This window comes from Falco biarmicus, chromosome 2 (assembly GCF_023638135.1).
Source record: "Falco biarmicus isolate bFalBia1 chromosome 2, bFalBia1.pri, whole genome shotgun sequence".
In the NCBI taxonomy this organism is placed as follows: domain Eukaryota; kingdom Metazoa; phylum Chordata; class Aves; order Falconiformes; family Falconidae; genus Falco; species Falco biarmicus.
The window spans coordinates 94,885,842-94,907,049 of NC_079289.1; the positions used below are offsets into that span (position 1 = coordinate 94,885,842).

At 43.6% G+C, this 21,208-nt stretch overlaps 1 long non-coding RNA gene across 2 annotated transcripts in view; it reads left to right on the forward strand.

Annotated features, from left to right (window-relative positions):
- Window positions 1-867: 867 nt before the first annotated feature.
- LOC130144681 (uncharacterized) overlaps window positions 868-21,208 on the forward strand; it is a 53,198-nt gene continuing 32,857 nt past the window's right edge. The window contains exons 1-2 of one of the 2 annotated variants that reach the window (XR_008820213.1): window positions 868-1,042; window positions 9,889-12,917. This is a non-coding gene — a long non-coding RNA (uncharacterized LOC130144681). Of the gene's footprint in view, window positions 1,043-5,245; window positions 6,138-9,888; window positions 12,918-21,208 lie in introns of those variants that run through there. The other variant, XR_008820212.1, reaches the window with a different exon arrangement.

Consider the following 21,208-nt stretch of genomic DNA (forward strand, 5'->3'; position numbering starts at 1 on the left):
CCATCAGTTAGGGTTGATGCTTGGTACTCCGTGCAGGAAGTTGGATGGGTGCATGACCAGGCAGAGCCATCCCCCAGAGCAGGGCAGGCACTCTCCTCTCCTCTGCTGGGTGCTGCCCAGTTTCCTAGCACTCTGCCCTACTCCGAGAGGCTTACTTAATGAATCACGTTGACAGCCAGGCATCATAAATCACCTCCCATCACACTGCTCTCATGCTTCCATCCTTGCACACGTTCATTTGTTACCAGGAGGGCTGAACAAGTCAGGAATATGGCTGCCAAAGCAAAGCCGTCAGAGGAAAGGCATTGCTGTGCCATATGCTGCCCAGCACACACCGCTCCCCATGCTCAAGGCAATGGCCTCCACTAGGCACTTACGGGAAGGGCGGGAAGAAAACCAGCACTCAGATGTCCTGAATATGCAGATTTATATTTGGAGGCTGTTACAAATAAAAATAATTTTAAAGCAATCACATTAATCAGGGCCTTTTTATGCGTTTGCTGCAATAAGGCACAAATGAAGAGTCACAAGTGCATACTGAATGTAAAGGTTAATCAAAGTCAGCTTCCCTTGCAGCTACATCCTTCTGCTGGTCTTTGCCAAGAAACACTTCATTGTTTCTCCTTTTTTTTGGTTTGTTTTTTATAGTGAAAAAAATTTCACTATATATGTCCAACCTCCCATTCTCAGGTTACCTAAAAATTAGGATTGTATCACACCTGTTTTAAGTACCTGCAGAAGAAAGTGGTGAACCTGTAACATTTCAAAGCTACTTTGACAAACGTGTTTTCAGCTTCAGTAGTTTTGACTGAGACTTTTCTATATGTATTATAAAAGGTGCTGACAGATCCTTTGTTGCAGGCATTGAAGGCAATCCCTTTAAGAAAACCACCTGAGCTAGCAGAAGACCGCAGAGCAGTCCCAACCCATCAAGAAACTGTACAGGCCTGTTGATGTATCTGTTCCAGGGACATTACTTCTCACACACTGCCCAGTGAGGAAGCATTTGGAAACATTTTACGGACAAATTCAGTGTGAAATGGTGGGCTGACTGGAGACTGCAGTGCAGAATAGTAGCACCTAAGCCAGCATTTGACAAGCCTGTGCCAATGTAAGATGTCGTTTACCTGGTAACATCCACTTTGGGGAAACAGAAACATTGCCTGTCCTCTCTTTCACCCAAGCAGATCACCTCACATAGCTTCAATCACAGCTAAGCCACCACAGAAGCCCTGATGGCAGAAGTGGAAAGAGAAGTATTAAGTCAAAGCACCACAATTCAGCTGTACAATGTCACTTTCCCTGGGACCACTGCTCCCATTGGAGGTGGAATGGACCTGTGGGGGAAGGCTTGCAGAGCTTCCCAGTGGGGCAAGGTTTGTAGGGCTTCCCAGAGTCTCGTGCTGCTGTGAGCCAGTGCTGGGCCAAATCCAGGTGGCGATGCTTGGTCCTTTGGTACAGCAGCAGTACTGACCTTGGCTTCACTCTGCCATAAGCAGCACAGTTCTCATAAGTCATTAATTTTTAACTTTCTTCAGTATGTGCCAGGAACTGAATTGCTCCTATTGAATTTGAAAAAGAGGCTGAGATAAACCAGGAAATCACCTTTCCTTATTGAAAGGATTTTACTCTCCAAGACCTAGTCAGTACAGTAGGACCACTTTCATATCCCACTGTCTCTGTCCTTACTTTTAGCTCAGCATGTTTTATTTTCTCATCACAGAAAGTCTCTAATAATTTTCTTCTTCATATTCTTATGCCACCCCAAACTTAGCTCTCAGAATTTTCTTCTTGTTTAAATTTCTCTTTCTCTGCTCTTTCTGCTACTAGAAAGGTATAAGGGCTAAATGAGGTGAATAATAGTTTAACCCTGCAACATACTTGTACTTTCACAGTCAGGCCCTGGTTCTTAGCTTCAAAATTCTTCCACTAAAGCTTTGCCTTCAGACTTAAAATAGATGCAGTTAACATCCCCAAAATTTTGCTAGAAAAAGGCAGATTTCTGAGTTTCTTTTAGCCTGATGAAGTAAAACCCTGCTTTTGGCTCTGCTCTTGAGACACATCAAATGATCGTACTATCTGCTTTCAAATCTTCACCTGAAAAGAAAGTGAGTTTCCATCTTGGTTTTTCACCCACATTTAGACTATTTTAAAATTTCTAATTTGTCTAACAAGTTCACATGGAAGCTATGGGTGAGATCAAAAGCCTGCTTTGGGTGTTTTGCTTTGTCCAGTAAGCAGCAGTTTCCATAATCTCATTGTGTTTTCTCTTTACGTACTGTGGCTTTAAAGGCAGTAGATACCATTGAAGCATGTTATCTACATCTGCGTTACAAGCATTACTCATGCTGCCCCAAACACTCCATGGTGACATTAAGATGGCTGCAGCATAGTAGAAGAAGGTAAGGCCTTCTGCATCTGAGCTTAGTCATGAGACATGGAGGCCTGTTCTTGTGCCACAGGGCTCTGCCCTTCTATCTGTGATCCAAAGTCTCCAAGAAGAGAAAAAAAACTACTTCAGCCACAGGATGAAGAGATTCCCTACTGTGCCAAAACCAATAAGCACCCAACCTCCTGGCAGGGGCTGGAATTTTGCTGGAGGTCTTGATGATGACAGCTTGTCCATCCAGATCAGGAAAAGGTAGATGGGTGGAGCAGCCCTGGGAAGCCTGTATAACACATGCTGTCAATAACCCACTCGGTGGATGGTTTCCATCTTCCAGGCAGTTTGATAATGATTTTTCACAGCACTTGAGCTGGAAAAGGTCAGGATTTCTTCTGATGAAATAATATTGGTAGTCTGTGGAGAAATAGCCGTTTGCTTGCAAACTGAACAGTTACTGAAGAGGACCAATTTTTGTATAACCTTGATCAGGAAAGGTCTGTTAGATACAGAGGGGAAAACCTCGTCTAAGAGTGATTTTGTTTTACTAATGGAATGCAATTCACATTTCCTGATACAAAGCGGGGGGGGGGGGGGGGAGAAGAGGGAAAAAAAAAAGAAAGAAAAGAAAAAAAAAAGAGGAAAGGGGAGAGGAGAAAGAGGGGAGAAGGGAAGGGCAAAGATCTGGTAAGTGTTGGAGATCATGGCCTATTACATGTGAAATTGTGCTGTGAAAATAGAAGATGGTTCTGTTCTGCTTAGGAATTTAGGTTACTATGACAAACAGCATTGCTCTGTTCAAACACAGCTTTGCAATGGAAAAAATATGTTGGTAAACATCATAAGCTGTACTCTAAAAAATTCTTATTCTGCCAAATTCTTCTCAATTTCTTTGGGCATCTCCTGTTATCTCTTCACTGGACACTAGCTAACAAATTTGCTATGTAAACTGTTTCTCTCACTGGTGTTGTAGGGTAAAGTACAGCCATCCAAGATGTATCTCTGCTAAAATGATGATTCAAAACTACTTGTATGACTTACATGCTGCCTCTCCCAACAGATACTTTATTTTGCTTCCTGACTGCATTTCCAGATTTTATCTTATTGCCATTTACCATAGGATTTGTTGTGTGGGTGTATTGCTAGTGAACAAAGACTAACTAGATTTACTTTACAAATGCCGTAAGCATAAACTGCAGTAACCACTCTGAAAATTATTATGCCTTATCAATGTGCAAATACTATGTTCCTACCCACATGCCTCTTGCAGTGCTGCAGGTCTGCAGACGGGCCGGGGCAGTGCTTTAGGCTGTATCTGCTGCTCAGCTAGTACAAAAGCCTAGGCAGAGGATAAGACATCTATATATGTTTGAGAAGCTGAATTAATGGGTCAAAAAAAATATTTAACCAATATTCTGAATTTGCGTGTGCATGCATAACCATGGTGCGTATCAGCAAAGAGGTTCTTTATGCTAAAAATGCCTTCTTTCTCTTCTCCATCCCTTCCCCACCTCCACTGGCCATAGCTCAAGGGTACAGTAAAAGGTCACCTATAGCACGTTAGAGGAGTTGGAGACAGGGCTATACAGCATATCAGAATTTACGTATTTCGCTCTGGCAGAGCAGCCCATGAGGAGCTGGTACGAGTTTCAGAGCTACCCTCCCATCAGCAGCCTGCCATCCCATCCTTGCCTTTCTGCTCTGACAGTCAGCACACCTCAGAGCCTGGCTGTGCAGATGACTTTTAACAAAGCCCTTTGAAAATCAGCATGGCCATTTCTATTCAGGAACTATGTGAGCATTACTCAGGACATACACTGAGGTACATGAGCCCTAGCTCTGAGAATACTGAGATGGTAATTTTTCCCAGCTAGTGGGGAATTTTGCCTTTTTTCTCTTCAGTTCCTATTGCAATTTTTGTCATCACCAGACAAAAGAGACCTTGAATTCTGGCAGATAGTGTGGAGGAACTAGGAATCCTTGTTCCTCATTACAGCATTAGACTTAGCAGTCCCCAAGGTGTTATGAAACACTGCAGAGGGGTCACAACAGGAAGCACAACCAATAGCAGCAAGTAAAATAAAGGCGTTCCTTCCTATTCTAAGATTTCAGAACTTCCTTATCCTCCAGCTCAAAATCCTCTTACAGTTGTTGCATTTATCTAAAACTTTTTTTTTTTTCTTATTTCTGCCTGGGCAACATTAAGGACCCAACACCTGCTTGCTCCTATGGCATGCTCAATTTACATAAGAAACAGGCAGAAGGAAAATAAAAGTTGCAGCTTAACCAATCCTCAGAGAAGACCTTGAATCGTCTGGTCAAAGGTCTGAAGACTGTATTAGGTACTCACGGTACCCACTCCCCTGGCTCTATCTGAGCTCCTGCTGCAGTTCTGTGTCTCATTCCTCCAGCCTCATTTCTCTTTTTCTAATTAGACATGGTGCTGCCATTCAGGACGGAAAGTAATCTCACAGCCCATTTAATATGTACCTGTTGACTCCTGCGCAACAATTTAATCAGAACTTGATAGGGTTTAGAGACAATCTGTCTGTTTAAAGGCTGAACAAATAAAAGCTGTTTTAAGAAACTGCTCTCAAAACCCAGAAGAGGGATTTTTTCCAACTAGGTGCAAAGACTGGGTCAGATCCTATTCTTTTTATTTATACGAGCAGTCAGACCATGAACGGAATGACATGACTGCGCTAGGTAAGCAGGATCTAACCCATTATTTTCAGCTCCCTGAATACCCCTAGTCCTCATTCATCAAGAGTCCCAAAGACCTTTTGACCACAGCCAGGCAACACAAGCAGCAAGTTTTAGAACAGGATTATCCAAGCAGTTAAAGTTAGGCACATGCTTAAATGCTGGCTGAGTTAAAGTTCAGAGTAGTTCCTGGGGTTTGGTCTTCCCTGCTCTCATTTGTGGACATGAAGGAAAGTCTGTGAAGACATGGCTGCATCTAGCTTTCACACAGGTAAATACGGTACAGCCCATAATTTTTTTTTGCCAGCTGGGGAGATTACTGTGTGCGGGAATTTCTCATGCTTCACAAACAGGACAAAAAGCAGTGACCCCCACTAGCTGGATTTCTTTTCTCACCTTTAAGTCTGACTATCTGCATGGGCAGAGATGTAAAAGGGCTATTGCATAAATCCCAGGAGGATGGAAGAGAAAGGGGGTTCCTGGGTGTACTGCAGCCATGGACCACTCCTGTTGCCAGCAAAAGCAATGGCTGCAGCTCCTGGCCAGGGCTGTGGGAAGGAGACAGAGCCTGGCAACACAGGCAGCCTTCATGTGCGATGCCAGAGCAGCATGCCCACCTTCACTCGCACACTCTGTGCTCCGCGTTTTGTCTTAGCAGGCAGGTACAGCATTGCTTGAGCATATGGAGAAAAAAGATGGGGAAAACATAATATTGGAGCCAGGCTGAAGCAGATGCCCTTTTGACTTTATCCTTAGCTTTACCCCTAGCACTCTGAGGAAATTAATACTTAAGCCCACTCCACAGACAGCTGGCAGGTTGCAAGCAACTCCCTGTCCCCACCGTGGACTTCCACAGTGCTCAGCTTTTGTTTCAGGGTTCAGTAGCTGCTCCAGCTGGAACAGCCCTCAGGGCCTCCCACTGCAAAGCAACCTCTGCAGCTCCAGGATTATCTGGCTGTCAGGACCCAGGGACTGTTGGTTTTCACTTCACCAGGCTCCTGTAGCACACAAAATGCAAAACGAAGCCAGGGGGAGGGCAGCAGGATACAGGGTAAGTGTGTACTGCAGCTTCTCAGGGTTCCCTGGCAGCTGTTACTAGCCCTGAGCTGTTGATCCAGTGGCCGTTTGTCTCTTTAGGTCAGGATACAGACTGCAGAAAAGCTCACAAAGGAGTGAGTGATGACAGACAAAGTCACCACTCTCCTTCAGAGGACAACAAGAAAACTGACCCAGATGGGTCATCCTCCTTCAGCCTTCTTCAGCTTCCATCCATCCTGGCCAAATACGCAGTGTGCTGGTTTGCTAGAAAATGCGCAGCAGAGGAAGGTAACAATAGAAATTGTAAATTGTGTTTTCTTCAACACCCACTGTAAAAATGCCCAAGGATTCTAAATCCAGGACTGCCTGTATCACTGTCCTTATCCTCTCATTTCAGTGATGCTTCTTCCTCTTCACTATACACTCTCTGAGTAATTTATTTAAGCGAAGTAATCTTGTTCTTTCCTAACTTTCTTTTTGCTAAGCTAAATAAGCAAAAATCCAGTAATCTCATCTCATTAGTTACTCTCAGTTCCTGTATCACCTTGGTAGCTTTTCTCTGCTCCTGTTTCAGTTTAATTTTATTTTTTTTTAACGTAAAGCAACTCTAATATTCTCCAGGTATTCTTACATATGCCTCGTATTGTGGTACTAAAGCTTCCTTTTTTCTGCTGAACATGCTTGGATTGATGCATCATAGAAGTAGAGCAACGTAGGATTGGAAAAGGACTGCCTGGGACTACTCCAGCCATTCGGTCCTGCTCCTCACAGTCCCTAGAAATTGAATCCCAGCAGTATCACACTGGTGGTTCACAGATCTTCAGCCACCTATCCACATTCCCTCTGCCCTCTCTGCTGCCTCTGACACAGGGACCCAGCTTTTTGTGAGTCTATGCCCGTGTTTTTTCATTTTGTGTTTCTATAATTCACCCTGTTCCTGTTGCTCTAATTCACAGGGTCCTCCTTGAATGATGCTCCTGTCCTCTTCATCCTTAGTGACCCTGTGTCACTTCATATTACTGACACATGTCTTAAGCTTAGAGCAAGTTCTAGTACCAAGGTCAATAACGAATGAATTGGTTTGTGTTGGTTTCCAAATGTGTCCCTGAAGAACACCACTGACAACCTCCTTCACCCTGACTCCCCTTGACAACACTCACCTGCTCCCCACTCTTAATTCTTGTGCAAAACCCACTCACCTCATTACATAAATGCTTGCAATTACAGTTTCAGCAATGCTCAAGGCCCATGAACTTATCCACAGAAAGCACAGAAAACACATGTTCAGTAGAAAATTCTGCAGGGCTTAAACCCACACTTTTTTGCTTTTGATAGATATAATAATGAAGGCAAGACCTCCTCTTGTAATCTAGGGCAAGGCTGATGTAAGAAGCTGTATTGTTTTAATTCTTCTAAATTAATAGTCAGAAGATTGAAATGACAGTTTATGAGGTATAAATATAATATTTTCTTATTTTCTGGTGCTCTCTAAAGTTACTGACGCCAAGCTATCTCTATTCTATATAAATAATAATAAGAATAACGCATTCTCAAAAACATTAATGACAATAGTAAATAATATGCAAATAATGAAAAAAGAAAAAACTAGATGAAAAATAGAGTGAAGTAAATATCTTTAAAAAGTTTAACTTTGGTAAAATGGTTGTCCAGCTATTGTGTAGCTACTGAGTATGACTTGAAAGGAATGTACTTTAATAACACCTTGGAAATTGTCATATAGCAGGTATTTATTGAAACCTCTTCCATCCTCCTCAATTTCTCACTCTCTTCATAATACCTGTAAACAAATTGGCTTTGTAAACTGTAAGTGTGAAAATTTTGAAACAGCTAATCTTCAAAAGATATTACAGTCATAAATTACCTTTAAAAAACTTGGGGCAGGAGTCTGGTATAGGAATCAATACATTATTCAGTTACCAGGAACTACCTCCAGAAGCTGTTATTGATGGGATCAAAAAACATTAGTCAATAAGTTCTTCTGATATTGCATTATTAACACTCAAAATGCAAATTTTCTGAGATGAATTTGCAGCCAAAAAAAGACAGTAGCGGTAGGATATCTGATTTATGTCAGCAGTGACATGAAAAGAAATACATTTTGCATGTAGCACTATTGTGTCTGTGAAAAATGCCACCAAATTGCCACTGAAAACATTGTCATGCTTTTCTTCAGTTTTATATTTATTTGCTAAACAACTTATGAAAGTCTACAATCAACTGTCTTTTCTTAAATTACCTAAAAATGCCATTCAGTGAAATTATCAGATCATTTCCTATTAAAACACAAAAAGGCAGTTTATGATTACAAAGCAATAGATTTATAGTTGCATATGAATTTTTGCAGCTTTGAATGTGGGGTAGAAATAGGGAGCTGGCTTTTGTGGGTATTCCTTCCACTGTCCCTAAAGATATCTCTCCCTATCTTTCAGCAACATTGCTCAATGCTCTTCCCTGACAGGCGGGGAGGCTGTGAGCGGAGCCCAGCTGAAATACAGGGTCTGAATCAGTGGACCTCAGCCTTCCTCCTGTCAAGTGGTCACAGGTTTCCCCCGCCAGCCTTTTTAGCTTAAGTTCTTTATTGTTTGCACATGATGCTGCTTCAGACAGTGCTTTGTTAAGGCAAACAAGGCCTACTGCTCCTAACATTTCTATAATCCCCTGCCTTTACAGACCTCTCCTCTGTTACTGCTAAAAGGTCACCCTTTGGTGACTCGATGCAGAGAGGGCTTTAGCTTAGCACGCTTACAGCCAGGGAAACCTTCTGCCCCACAGTTGAAGCTCCCCGCCCCTCCGCAGAGGCAGCTGGCATTTATTTAAGTGAGCTGAGATTTTAATGCCGGTCACTGCTAGGACTCCCCAGTTGCCTTTGCCAGCTCAGCATCACCTCGCGGGGTCCCTGGGTGTGCTTGCAGCCGCACCAAGAGCTGGGCTGATCCTCTCCACTGTGGCTGTGATCTCCTGCAGCTCCAAAGCCCTCGCTCTACTCAGGGCAGCTTCACCAGAAATCAAGCGAGCGCAGTGAAAATGAGTGAGTGTGAACCTTTTCGCACCATGCAGTAAAACTTTACATCATTCATTTATTTCACAAAACGGGGAGGATCCAGCTCACAGATTAACACCATGGAAGTTAGCAATTCAGGTGGCCAAATTTGGAGACGTGGGGCTAACCACAGGCAAGGTGGCGGTGAGCAGCACCCCACTGCCTGCGCTGCTGGATACATGGCAGAGCAGCAGGAGCCGCAGGCAGGAGGAGGGGAAAAGCCACAGCAATGAGCCACCGTCCTCTTCTTCCCCACACACTCCCAGATCTCCGTGCAAAGCACCGTGGTGCACGTAGGAGCGATAGGGTGCTCTCATTCTGTTCCCCTGGTGAAATGCTGGTTTTGGGTGGACAAGTGCAGCCTTAGTGTAAAGGATCAGAGCAGCTGCTGAGCCCCAGGTGAGAAATGGGGACAGAGGTGGCTCTGTACAAGTTTTAGGTGCCATGTTCCTGTGATCAAGAGTGGAGAGAAAGCCAAGAAGACAGCAAGGGCCTGCCACCAGCCCCAGGCATTTGGATCCCTGCTCTGGGCTACAGTAGGCTAGCCAGGCCCCTTCTCTTGCTCTGGACTCCTTTTTAGGGAAATCCTAAACTTGACTGTATTTTTATTTTCATATTCAGGGAAAATGAAAGACAATTCAGTGATTTAGATTTATCTTTGGAATGAGTAATTTTTAATCACTTCCTCCTTCATTTGATACAGACATCGCATCTCTGCGGATTGCTGGCTTTCTCTGAACTCAAGCTAGCGACAGTGAAGCTGAGCAGCCGTCTCTCGCTTCCTCCAGCTGCTGAAAGGAGCTATTTGCAAGCGTGTGCTGTGGGTAACAGTCACTTCCTTACCATGTTTGGCCAGAGAAAGAGATTGCACTAAACCCGGAACTGCTCATCATTGTGCAGTTCAGGAAAATATTTTAAACATCTCTTTTGCCTTCCTGCTCTTTTTGTTTTTCTTTTTTTTTTTTTTTGTTATTTTTGGTAAGGGAAGATACATATGCTTCAACAAAAGGCTGAGCCATCTCAGACCTGTCTCAACAGTTTTATTTGACAAAGTAGCGTTCTGTGGTTGAGCTGAAACTGGCTAAAACATAGCGCAAGCTTCAGCAAATGCTCTCAGGGCACTTACTGAGCAAAGTGGTGGAAGGACTCAAGCACCTCATGTGTCCCTGCCTAAGTGAAGTTATACTACAATGGATAAAAAAACCAACTAGTATACGAGCGAAATTAAGCACTGAGCATGAAAGCATTAAACACTGAGTGAAGGACTGCTTTAGAAACCTGTAGTTTTAGCACTGTCTACATGGAAATGAAATTAAAATACATTCATTTTCCATTTTCAAGTAAGCTTGACTGGGATGTGTACTGCTAGCTGGACATCAGTTTTAAATGCTACCAAACCTGTTACTTGTTGCATTTTTTCTGTCTCATAAAAGATCAGTGTCTCGAAGAATTCAAATTAGACTCGCACTGTGGCAGCAGAGTGCCTATTAGTGTCTTTCTTGGTGTAAACAGCACCCACAGATGCCTATGAACACCCTGGGGTCCGAGTCCCATCACTCATTGCTGTGTGCCCATTAACACAGGATGCTAGTGTGTCCCCTTCTGTTGTGTTTGTCTTCAGGCTTGCCAGTGCAAAAGAGAGTCAGTGACTACGATCAGAGCTGAAACCCTGGTGCTCTGGGTTTGGCTGGCACCATGAACAAGTGGCATAAGCCAGAGCAGGCCTCAGATTGAAATGTAAGGATCTAAGTAAGTCTGAAAGGTGCCAAGCAGGGCTGCTAGGGCATGTCCCACAGGCTGCTCCGGAGGGGATGTCCCTCTTGTCCCAGTTGGGTGCCCGCATGCCTCCTGCCCCCACGCATGCCTCCTGCCCCACAGGCAATGCCTCTGGCAAAGCAGGATGCTAGCACAGCTGCATTCGCAGGAAAGCAGTGGTTTTGCTTTCAGAGCACCTTTTCCTAGCAGAAAGACAAGTGGGCTGATAGCAATGTGTAGCTACGTGTGCCCAAGACGCACGTCAGTTTTGTTCTGCTGCCTGGCACCAGGCCGTGCAGTGCCTCCCTTTCACAGCCCTACAACTGCAGCAGGCGGTCTGCAGCAAGAGGAAATCCATCCCTTTCCCAAAGGCAGCCCCACGTGTGCTGGGGCACTTTGGTTTTTTCCTCCCACAGGACTGAGGCTTGGGACAGTGTGCCTGCTTAGTTGCTCATTTCAAAATCCTGGACGAAATAATTCCCCTCATCTACAGGACTGGTTACACTCCTATCCTCTGCTGCAGGCTGGCAGCGCTCCCTCCCAGGTGTGGGAGCAGTGCTGGTGAGGGCAGCCCTAGGAGCAGTGTGCCTGGGGAGCTGCTCCCCCCCAGCTGCCAGTCAGTTGGCAGGGCAAGGGCTCCAAGCTTTACACTGGCCTGACACGTCACAGCACAGGGGGTCAGAAAAAGCCCCCTCTCTGGGAAAGCAGTTGATCCAGCTTCTACCAGGGAAACATTTCAAAGGCAATTATCGGGAAGAAAGAGCGATTCTTTATTAATAGTAATAATAGTAACGGCAGCGGCAGCAGCAACAACGGACTGCATTCATCATTCTCTGCACTGAAAAGCTTTCAGCGTCATCTCTCTTAGTTCTAACATGAAGGGTTTCTGGGAAATTAGAGCTTATTGATTTCCCGGGGATTCATCCCATTGCCTGGGATCCAACCCGGTTTAGGAGGATCATCACTCCATGACTGCAGCTGATTCACACAGCAAGGTTGCTGGTTGCCCGTTTCTGCAGATGGTCACAGCCTTCCTCAGAGGCCATGTACAGATGTGTGGAGCCCCAAAGTCCTGCCTAAGCTGTAGGTAGAGAGCAAACACATGCCTCTGGGAAGAAGGTGTGACTGTAAGGACTGTTATCTGCAAGTCCCTGCAATGAGAAAGAGCAGGAAGAAAGGCCTTTCTCCAACTACTGCTGATCTTATGCAAGAACAACATTTTCTAGCAAACTCTTTTTGCTGAGAAAATGTTGAATTCCTCATTTTTCCAAGTACCATTCTACAGAGAAGGGGTACTCCTGTACCCAAACTAGGAGTTCCCAGTCACTTTGGAGCTGGCTCTTTCCTCCATCTTCCAGCTGGTTTCTTTCCTGGTCTGAAACTTTAAACATTTTCATAGGGTGAAAATACAAGATTACCAGCCCCACCTCCTCGTAAACCTGTGTGGGACCCTCATGCCAGGCAGAAGTGCACTGCTGATGGAAGGAACAGGGCAGCTTGACTGCTGCCTGTATTTACCCTCTGCATCTCATCTGAGATCACATACCACCCACCCTCCACCCTGAGGCTCAGTCTGGCTTTCAGCCTTGTCCAGTGCAGCCCCTGCCTCTTAAATTCACACCCAGTTTCCTCTCCTTTTCCTGTTTTTGCACACATTTTCTCCTCGCTTCCTGCCACACTTCAGTGCTCCCCGTGCGTGAGAGCAGAACCCTCAATAGACGTCACTGTCGGTTACTACTGTGAGCACAAAACAGCTGAGATTAACCATCAACCTTTGTTTGTGTTCCATAAGTACCTAAAAGACAAGCAACATCCTTTTCAGGGACAAAATCTTAAAAGCAAAGATTTTGCAGTACTAGTGGTGGCACTATCCAGTCCCACCACCACCTAAGGGGTGACTCAAAGACTGGTGCTGACCACCACACCCGCAGAGCTTTTCTGGTGGAATTAAAGAGCAAGAGGATCCAGGAGCACCAGGTACAGCCATGTGTGATTTGTGTTGCTTTTTGTCTTCAGTTTATCATGTCAAATATTATTCAGTTTATTGCCTGGTGGAGTGATGGTTACTCTGTGGGGTGGGTGGTGGCTCGATGGCAGCGCCCCACCTGGGACAGCACCACGGTGGCTCCTCCACCTCCACAGCCCAAGACTACGCCCATGGACTTGGGAACCAAAACAACAAGGGAGGACTATTGGAGGGAAAACTCTGCTAAGTGGAAACTGCAACATCCACTACACATCTACCCTGTAGCTTCTGAGTCATCCTGAAAGTGCCGTTGGTGGGTGCTGCCATCCTGGCACAGCCATTTGCCCAGCCAGAAGTCACCACCCTCACAGTGTGGCCATAGGCCAAAGCCACCTTCCTACCTTGTTACAACGAACAGGTTGAAACAGAGGTGCTTCCAGAGAAGCACAGCCTGACTCATGTTGCTAAGTTCAGCCAACAGGGCAAGTTTCTTCTTTGTCTGCTTTTCTCTCACCCAATAGAAGAGCTCTTGAACCAGTTGGCCAGACGTGGTGGCAGGATTTAAGTTGTTGCTCACTGAGGTGCCTGATGAAACTGGCAGAAACAACTTACATTACCTGTGACTCACCCCTCTATAAAGCCATGCCCCTTTCAGTTCCAATTGGTTTTTTTTTATACTGTCTGATACTTATCAGTTCTTGTGTTTTATTAGACTTCCAGGTCAAGGGTTTTGAACTTGTTTGTCATGTCTTATTGTGCAATAAAATTAAGTAAGCTGGCTTGACAGCACAAAATTTTGGTTTTCAGTGAGGATTTCAGTATTCCCTGCATCACATGTAGTTCTCCACATGTCTGAATGCTTATGGAGTCAGTACAGATTTCCTGTGTTTGGTTTATAACGTACCGGTTATATGCATCGTTCTTGCACCTACCAGGTTCCTTCTTCATGGTGTCTGACTCCATCATTTCACAGCCTTCTGCTATGTGAAACCTTAAACATTAGCCTGGCCGAGCTAGTATTTTTGGTTTATGTTTTATTCTGTGTAACTCTGGAAAACAGAGCTGAAAGGAGCTTTGAGAGGCCATAAAGTAGAAAGAGTCAACTCCAGCCAAATATAATTTAAATTAAGATCAGAAGTTAAGTGACACTGCAAGCTCATAGCATCCTGGGACAATGATACCTGTAGAAGGAATATAACCCAAGTACACTTGTTGATATGGGTACAGGCTTGGGTTTGCAACCTCAGGCAGGAGAAGGATGCTCTTAGCTCCTTGGGTGTGTGAAGTCTTTGGTGGATAGTCTGTTCCAAACGTCAGAATCAGAAGGATGTCTCTGCCACTGGCAGTGAACTGATAGTTGTGACGGGACTGACAAATGAAAAATGATACTAATGCATCAGGTAAGAATGTTGAAATGCAAATAACGTATTTGTTCACCCTAATATTTTCACAAACTCTGAAATGCTGGAAGTTGAAGAACTGCTCAGTTGCCTTTGAGGCTGGTGTACCCATAGTCACTGCAGGAGGGTACAGTCACACATAACAAGATATGAACACAACTGAAGTTGTTATGTGACTGAGTATTGCCTGCCTGGTGTGAATTACGCCTGGTGTGAATTACACCTGGTGTAAATAGTCACCACATTGCCAGTATTCATCTCACTCTGGAGAAAAGGAATGACTGCAAGCCATAGGCCAAGCAACGCATTACAAGAAACACTGCAGCACTGATCTGGTAACACACCTGGTGAAAGAGCAGGGAAACAGTTCATGCTGTGATGATCATATGATATAAATTGTATATGGCTTCTGCTACTCAGTGCTCATGCCGTACCCTAGCATGCAGCTGCTAGTTTCCTACCTTCATGCTATGCACTAAATTGTTATGGAATCATAGAATAATTTAATTTACAGAAGAGCTCTTCAGGTCATTTGATCTAACATCTGACTTAAAGCAGAACCAAGCCTGCAGTTAGAACAGGATGCCTGGGGTCCCTTGGAGCTTTGAAGATCTCCAGTGATGGAGGTTCCCCAACCTCTCTGTTTCCAGTGTTTGACTATCCTGATTGTCACAACCTTTTTTCTAGTATCTGACCAGTTGCAACTTGTAGTTGGGAAGACTGCCTCCATCTTCCCTATAATATCCTGTTAAGGCTGGGTTTGCTCCAGGCTGAGCAAACCCAGCTGCTCTTGCAGTCTTTCCTCTTATATCATGTGCTCCAGTCCCTAGCTGTTCCCCATTGGATGTGCTCCGGTAAATCAATGACATTATTGTACTTAGAAGCCCCCCAAAACTTTTTCCCAGCTGCAATTTCCATCCTCCATTGTTTTCAAACTTGTAAGAAGATCAAGAATGGTTAATCTATTTATTTAAAGGAAATAAAAGAAAAAAGTCATATAAGGGCACAATCCCTGGGCTCTCTCTTCATTTAGCATTAGACAGATGGCTCAGATTCCACCTGTGTCTCTGGAGGCAGATGCAGCCTAGGTCTAAATCGGGAGCTACTCAGCTGTGGCCATGTCAAATGCTGACCATATGTCACAACTGCTGGTGTCAAGGGGAAAAGGGGAAAATGGAGCTTTATAATCCTGCCCAAGTGTCCTGGAAATCAGCACCAGAGCCTCTCGTATTGTCTTTGCTGTAGATCTTAAATGGACAAGGAATTTTTCTGTGGTCATCTGTCAGGTAAATAAGTTCCAGCAAAGGATAAAAGTCACCACAATATGTAGCATCTCCTAATGGCTTGTTCTGGAGTATAAACACCTTAATGAGAGACCACAGAAGCAGAGAAGCAGAACTGCCCACTTAGAAGACAGCAAAGTTCATGAGGAGGTAAGAATGTAAGCAGTAGCCCACACAGAGATGAGTACAGGAGGATGGGAGAGATGGCAGCAATTACATACCTACCTAGAATAATGGAAAAACTTAGACTGGTCCCTGTCCTTTAGAAGGAAATTTTTCTTGCCATTGGCTGTATGAAAGGCCTCAGCACTGTACCCACACACTGCTTTGCCTAAGAACTAGACCCCTGCCCTCAGCTAAATTAAGTGCTGTGATCTCACCCTTAGCCTTTCCAATAGTGTCTCTCAAGATGCATCCCTGGGTATTTCTAGTGATTCTACAGAGCCAACTTATAATACAATCAATACACAAAAATAATGCATAATCACCATCACATCATTACCAACGACCTCCATACCAGCTTACTCCTTGAATAACATACCAAGAAAAGTAAATGTTTACAAACTAGACAACGATGGTCAGCAATGTCCAGACATCTGGAAGAAAGTACCAAAAAATGTGTATTTGGGGTGTCCCACTTCTCAGGTGCTTATCTTTGACAGAGAATTTTTTTGGTGCTTATCAAAGCTGAGAGTCCTTTAATGATCTCAAGCTGGGCACCCAGCGTCATGCTCTGTCTTACTAGACAGCAAGAACATTTTAAGATGAGCTGCGAAAACATCTAAAAATAGAAAGTAATGGTTCTAAACACACTGCTACCTACATACCACTGCCACAAGTAATTGCCAGCGGCTGTACCACAGACACAATTATTATATCAGTGATGTCCTGGTGGTGGTCCAAAAATAATTGTACCATTGTTAGGCATGATTCAGGAAAAAAGAATCACTTTTGTAGCTGGAGAGAACCAGAGGGCACCACATCCATCTGCTTGCCTTATGGCAGGCTCAGTTTGCTATTTGTTGTGAGCGGCATAGTTTTGAATGTGACTCGCACCTCTCATTTTGCCCCTTGCCAGGGAGCTGACTACTCTGAGTCAGGCGAGTCCTATCATCCCCGCTCGAGCAGCCAGTGTCAGGAAGTCTCACTGAGTACATAGGAGTAGGAGTAGAGGAGAACCCGCTTCTCAGAGGGTGCAAAGTACATGCTTAGCAGGCTAGAGAAGGTGCAAAGCACCCCCAACTGTGCTGTTCTGGAGCCTTCCTGAAGGCTGCTGCCTCTCCCCTGCAGTATGGAGTCTGACGTTACAGGAAGAGAGGGAATGGCAAATCCAGGAACAAACAGTCTAAAGGCAAGGGAACAAATAGCTGCTGAAACTGGAATTAGCATCTCGGTAGGAGGTTCAGAATAAACCTGTTACACTTAGCCTCTCTTGCAGCTATTTCAGAGAAGGAGGTTAGATCTAACAACGAACCCAGCAGGTAGCATACAGGAACGATATGGGCCAAAGTAGCAGCAACTCTCTCTTCTCTGTCACTTATTATAAGTAAACTTACATAAGTATACTCATTATTTATCAAAGCCTAGAGTCCCCAGATTCTTCAGTATTACAATAGCCAAAATGACAGAGCACTTGCTAACTTATTTTAGCACCTTCAGAGAACAAAATCAGGTGGAAAGTAGAATCTCCCATTCAACTAACATGGAAAGCTGCAGTAGCACTGCAAGCACGTGGGCTTCACAGGGGTTCCAGCCTCTGCTGCTGCTGGAGGACCCCAGTCCTTCTCTCCTCTTCCCGCTTCCCACCCGCATCTCTCTGTTGAGCAAGCCTTCATGCAACCACCCAGAGAGCTGGAGCAGGGAAATGCTCTTGCCAGAAAAGAAAATGGTTTTGAGTGATAGTTTTTCATCTCAGTTGTGGTCACTATGTGCCCATACCAGCAGCTGCGCCAGCCCAGTGAAGGGAATGGCAGTAGTGTGGATGTAATTCAGCAGGGTTTAGGAGTGAGAGGGAGGAGAAGGCAGGACTACTAACACTTAGCTTGTTGCTAGACATGTAAGTATGGCCTAAGATGGGTGAAACCTGCTTGCTAGGCTGCTCCTGGGGACCAGAGCTGCAGCTGGTCTTCCCCTGGCATCACACCAACATCTGCCAGCATGTGCTCTCCTGTGCACTCCAGTCCCAGTACTGGCGTGCTCCTTACAAGCTGCTGAGGATACTTGTCACTGGGAGAGACTTTTGAAAGAAGGCTGAGACTTTTAAATCCTTTTCAAATTGCACACTTTAAACCTCCAGCAGAGCTGCAGAATCCTACATAGCAGATTTCAATGCTTGGTTTTCTGAAGTACCATTTTAGCCAGGATTCCAGGTGGAAAATTGAGGGTCTGAGATGCCAAGCACAAAATAAGTTCTAGGTAGGGAGAGCTCTATCAGCTTGAAAGTGTTGGGCTGCCTTCCTCCTTTGCTTCATTACATTTCTGCACAGACAAATAGTTCCCAATATGATAGTTCCCAGGAAGCCTGATGGCTAATGGTTCATAAAAATGTGTGATAAGGCTGCTTACGCCTTATAAAACAAAGGGAAGAATATCCAACACAACTACCCAATCAAACAAAATCAATTTCTAACTACTTTGGAGATACTTATCCATAGGTTTAGCTAATAAGAACAAAACCGGTAGAGAAGTTTCAAATAAAAACTCATCCAAAATGGGACTATGGGAGCTAGTTTTTGCCAGAAGTAACACAATAATGTCAGAGAGTAACTGGGAGTTTTCCTAACTGTAAGGAAAGGAACAAAGAGGAAGGGATCTGAGAATGCCCTGTAATATAGAAATGAGCCGAGCCTCTCGTAAATAGACAAAAATTGACCGAAGTACACACTGAATAAAGCCTTCAGTGAGTTACCTGCTGGAAGAGGTGAGGTGATGCTTATTCTCCAAGCCACCGTCATACCTACAGATCTCACTGCACCTGGAACAGCATGGTGACTCCATAGGGTCAGTCTGCTTTTTCAAATTTGTCCTGAGCCCAATTTTTAAATGCCCAGTTCCGTAAGAATGACTTTACAGAACAACTAGAACTCTACTGAAAGCCGGGTTTTCAATGCATACATGTGTCTAAATGCACTGGATGCTTTTGTAGATCTGTCCCTACCTGTGTGAGTTAACTGATTTCTGAAAGCCTATGTAAACATAGTGTACAAGATAGTCCAGGCACTCAGCACAGTTTACAGTGTAAACAAGAGAGGTGTCAGTGTAAAATTTTCCGTTTGCTTTGTTGTTTTTTTTTTTTTTTTAAAGAAATACTAGTTGTTGATATTAACACTCTGAGAACACTTTTTAATTATAAGATATGCACTACAGTCCCCTCCCTCAGTGGGTTTGCATGGATGCACTTGGATCCTTCTCTTTCATGGGAGCACTAGGGTCTATCCTTACAGACCAACACAAAGGAGCAGAGCATGAAACACTGTAAATCAGGAAACACATTGGAATAAATCTAAGAAGTGAAAGAGAATGAAGGAGGAAAACCATATTCATAAAGGCAGTAGGGCTAGGCAAATGCTAAATAGGGTATATAATGGTATATATTGCTCTATAAATGCTTCACATAACTATGAAGGTCTATACTTAGAACTTTTAAATGTAATAATCTGTAGGGCTTACATATATGTGCTCCTAAATGCAGCATTCACTCAACATATGGAACTATATGAAATACTCTTATTAAAACAATTGCACAGGATCTAGAAAAAGCAAGAGATCATCAATCAAATCTTTTTATATAGGAGATCAGCCAAGCACACATTTTAATTCTTTTAAGTTACTGGGAGAAAATTAAGACAGTTAAAAATTAATGACAGTAACAACCCTTGATACTTGGTTAATTTCATGGGGGATTTATGACACACATATTTCATAATGTTTTTACTAAGATTGCATTGTCTAAAGTGGACTAAGTTTTTATGCTTTCACCCTGAAGTCAAAAGTTGCAATCAACCAAATATCCATACATTTCAGTTTTCACAAGAGAAAAAAACCAAGGCATTGCCCTGTCCCAGATTTCATCTTCAAAATTATGGAAATTCTAGATAATATTGGTAGCCATTGAAATTATATCAAGAATATAAATCAAAGGAGCATACTGCATAACAAAGGTGTGCATTTGTGTGGTACAAAATCCAGTGTTGCTCTAATATGACTGAATGTTTACCATTAGGGTAAACTAACCAGAAGATCCAGTAAAGGGTAAGTGATAAAAGTGAGGTGCAATTAGAGACTCATAAGATATCATGGGGAAAAGGCAATTATTCCTTTCCAGTCCTATTATTTTGCTGCTGAGATATGACTTCCTACTGTGAAACGAAATCACTGGTCACAAATTAGAAAAGGATTAAAAAGATGAGAATAATAAAACCACTGTCTATTCAAAACTTCATTTAATCCTCATATATTCATGCCTGCTTTCTGAAGGTGGTAAAGTATGTATATTCTTGTCAATTAAACTACTGACTGAGTTAAAAGTGTGGGTTTTTCAAAAATCATCATTGCCTTAAGGGATAATGCACGTATGATCGAATGTCTGAAAAGCAAAGAATGAGCACAGTAGGACCTAGAGGAAATAAAAGGTGGTACCTCATGTGTCTAAGTGTTGAGTTCATAACCTTTGTCTAGCTCCAGACAAACCTTGAGCTAGAAATGAAACATTTCTCTAAGCAATGACAGTGCAGTGCCAGCCTGTCTTCTTGTGTGGTGAGCGTGTTGCCTGTTGCTGAGGGATGAGAGAAGGAAGGACTGCTCTTCAGCGCAGACCAGACTCCTCACCCATGAGAGCCAGGGATGGCAATGAGTGGCAGGGATGGCAATGACTCCCACAGAAGGAACATTCTTTTCCTTCTGCTTGTAAAAAAGGCTGTCCGTGTTGGCACTTTTATTTTCCTAACCAAGTCTAGTAATATCACGCAGTAAATGATGTGTCAAGACTCAGGGTGGATATATATTTCCACAGTTCCTCTGAGCTCCGTTCATGGAGCTATCCACCCCTCGCTAGTCCAGCTGAATATTTGAAATGTAACCCACAAAACACAGAGTGCAATAACAGGCTCTTGTTATAACAGTATCTGCACCATCTGTTTTAGGATGGTTTGGTGATCTAACTTCTGTGCAATTTGAAAAATCAAAACTAGCAGACAAGTTCCCTTTTAAAGTCAATAGAGATGTCTGTAGTAGCAGGCTGAACATTTCCTTGCTTGTTGAGATAAAATGGAAGTATGGTTTAACTTCAAAACTATTTGTTAGCTTGGTTAAATATGTAGTAATTCTTAAAATATTACTAAGAATACTATATGCAAATTAATGGCCAGTTTTAATCTCCTATGTATATCATTTGCCTTAAGCAGCACTGTATACACTCTAATGAATTACACTGGAAAGGGTTCTTCATCTATCAAGTGCTGTAATGTTTGAATGTTCATAAGGGCTTGAGTATGTTTGGTTACCTTACTGGAAATACTGTTCTGCATATGAGGAAGGAACGTCTGCCTGTGATATGCCCCTTCTATGTAAGCAATATGCCGTGGACAAATTGTGCTGAATTTGTAATAATGGCCTTGTTAC